At 42.7% G+C, this 3,235-nt stretch overlaps 1 long non-coding RNA gene across 1 annotated transcript in view; it reads right to left on the reverse strand.

Moving 5' to 3' along the window:
* The window catches only part of LOC118336366, a 4,503-nt gene extending 1,407 nt beyond the window's left edge, over window positions 1-3,096 (reverse strand). The window contains exon 1 of the long non-coding RNA XR_004797102.1: window positions 2,840-3,096. This is a non-coding gene — a long non-coding RNA (uncharacterized LOC118336366). The remainder of the gene's footprint in view (window positions 1-2,839) is intronic.
* Window positions 3,097-3,235: the final 139 nt, after the last annotated feature.

Genomic DNA, 3,235 nt, shown 5'->3' on the forward strand with positions numbered 1-3,235 from the left:
CAGACACACACCCACACACAGGCTCGGAGGTTGTAAACTCAGTCGGGATTCATTTCCTGAGCAGCAGCTGCAGTTTCCTCACTCACTGAGCTGATGGGAGGCGAGCAGAGAGAAGCCGCTCCGTCTTGTGTTTTGACTCAACGGTAAATAAAGAAAGGGACGCGCTGTGTTCAGAGGCAGACACAGCTGGCCGGCAGCCGCTCTGCTGCCTCTCTGTACAGTCTTTCAGTGTGGCCGTCCCACTGCAGCTGCTGCGTGAAGGGGAAGGGAAGGAGGCCTCTCTTTTGGCTCAATATTTGTGGATTGAAGCCAAAGGGTGCAATCCCCGACTCGTCCTCCGACTGTCCAGCGTTCAGCAGTGACTGAGCGCTCACAGAAAAAGGCTTTACAATAGTTTATGGCCTTTTTCCGCCCTGTGTCGGGCCTCTCAGGCGACAGCTCTGCAGACACTACAGAGGGATGATAAACCACCGTAACGCCTTGTTGTGAAATGAATCAAAATCGTGACTCACAGTTTGACTCAGAGTTTTTAACCGGTTACAGAAGTCTCGGTTTAATCCTGAGGCCTCTATCAGAGAGAGGATCGGCTGCTTTTATAAAGTTATTCTTAATGTCTGCCACCGGGGCGATTCCCCTTGAAATCAATGAAAAGAGGAGGCAGAGAAACATTATTGCTTTTGTCCACAGGGGGCCGCAAGAATCAACACACGACAGTTCCTTATAGCTGCTTTAAGTAGAGTTAATAATTAATAATAACAAACTACCTAAACACAATGTAAAGACTGGAGTGTGCACACAGGTACGATATTAATAGTACTATGAACTATAAACAGTGTAGTGCGAGTAAAACTAAATGTTCTTTTAGGCTTTTTATTAAGATTAAAGGAACAAATGATGTCCTTTTTTAATATACATCAACAGTGATAAAAAAAGATAAAATAATACTTATTAATTGCACTTTCTATGAAAAAGCATAAAGAACACTGAATGCTCATTAGGCGACACAAAAGCAACTGTGCCGACTAAAACTAAACTAAACTACTAAAGAAAGCAGAGTAACAGGTATGAAGTACTTATACAGTAATATTACATCATTCACAGTATAATTAGTCACTCTTAACATTACAACCTGATGTCACACCTTATTTTCAGTCAGACTGATGTAAACAAACCTCTAAAAAATGTATTTTTAGTCGTTGTTGTGTATAAAAGGCTTGTCAATCCATTTGGGAGACACAGCAGATTTCAGTGTGTTGGTTTGACTCACAGGTCGAACCTTTAAAATGAACTAGCTGATAAAATAATCACCACCAGGAGGCTAACGTGTATTTTTTACCTAAAAACCGCCAGAAACCCAAATGTCCGATTTTTATGAACGCGTCCTACGTTCGAAGTAAACGAATGTTCCGCGGCTGTGATGCGTTCAGTTCCTCTGGTTCCAGCTCGTTTTTCTGTGTTCTCATATTCATTACAAGCAGAAAAGAGGGAGAGAAAAAAAAGAGAAAGAAAGCGGTTTTCTTTTTCTTTTTTTTCCGGAGAACAAAAGTCGAACTCGGCCTCAGTAAACAGCTGTGACCGCGGGACAGACCGAAACACAGAAAACGGTCTCACAACAACAACAACAACAACAGCAGGCTGATAATCTGCTGCACCTGTTCCTCCTCCACCCTGCACACACATTTCATAGCACTGTGAATATCAGACCATGATCACAATCACACAAAGGGAAGCTCCTCTGGGTCAGTGACTCACCGCAACTCACGCATCTGTTACATCATACCCGCATTATTTACTCAAACGCGGTTAAAACCCGTAAATCTGATGTAAACACGCAGCAGGATTACACATAAAACAGGTCCCATAATGAGGATGAAGCCACATTACTGCAGATACAGCTGCTTACTGACAGCTACAGGACAGTGAACTGATGAAGTGTTGTTGTTGACATGGCGGGTTGCAGCAGTAACGATTATCTCTATGATTAATCGATCGATCCATCCTATAAAATATCAGAAATAAATGAAGAAATGTCTTCAGGTGTTTTGTCAAAGAGTCGAAATCAACTTAAAAATCATAGCTGGGATAAATTAAAAATAAAATAATTACAAATTAAAACATAAAAAAAACTGAAAATAGTGAAATATGTAAATAATAAAGTTGATAAAACAAAGATGATCTCTTCAGGTTTCTTATATTGTTCAACAGTTAAAAACCGACACATTTCTATTTAAAACGGTGATAAAAAAAAAAAGCGAATCCTCACTTGGAAAAAGCTAAAAACAAGAAACAATCGACATTTTTTCTTGATAAATGACCAACTATCTTAAAGGTTATCGATTCCCTGTCAGGTCGATGTACTAATAGACTAATCGGCGCTAAAGTGATTTAACAACCAGTAAAACAACAATCCGAACTGGTCCGGTTTGAGTCCGGTACGAGTCCGGATCAGCAGCAGTGTTTGCAGGTTACAAAGGGAAGGGGAGGAGGCTGTAACCGGACACCGGCAGGGCAGAACCGTTAAACTACACAAATATACCAGAAAACATCTCCCACAATACACTGGGACTTATTCTGGTCCGGTCGCAGAAACAAACAACAAACAAACAAACAAACAACAAACAAAAACCCAACCGAGTTCCTGCAGAGCCACAGCTAACGTTAGCCTAGCCACACTGAGCTGAATACTGCAACAAAACAAACAAACAAACAAACAAACAGAACAACATTAAGGTCTGCTGAGCGGTGCAGGGAGAGTCTCTAATGTTCAACAGACCATAATAAGAGGAGGAAGGAGCAGCGGAGCCGTTAACGGACACCGAGAGCAAAACAAAGAGCTCACCTGCGGCAGAGAGAGAGAGAGAGGGAGGGTGTAAACGGGTTAAATCCTTTAAACTGAGGTAGATGGTTCCTTTTCGATAAAATAGAAAAACGTGAGGTTTCTTCTCGGAAGAAATAAAATAAAAGCCGTTAATTTAAGGATTGTTCATCGGGAGTCACAGTGTGCTTCAGCTTCTCCTCTTTTCTTCTTCTTTCTCCCCCTTTCAGTCCGTTTCCTCCTCCGTCCCCCGACTGCTGCTCCTTCTTTTGTTGTTGTTGTGGAACAGCTGATCGCGGGGTGACGTCGCCAGGCCGGCAGCCAATAGGAAGGCTTCAGGGGCCAGGAGCGGCGCGGGCCAATCACAGCGCGCGTTACAAGCTGTCACCAACCCACGTGACCTCCCTCTCTCTCTCTCTC

The sequence above is a fragment of the Morone saxatilis genome, unplaced genomic scaffold, assembly GCF_004916995.1.
Source record: "Morone saxatilis isolate NCDOM2014 unplaced genomic scaffold, NCSU_SB_2.0 Contig24, whole genome shotgun sequence".
NCBI lineage: Eukaryota > Metazoa > Chordata > Actinopteri > Moronidae > Morone > Morone saxatilis.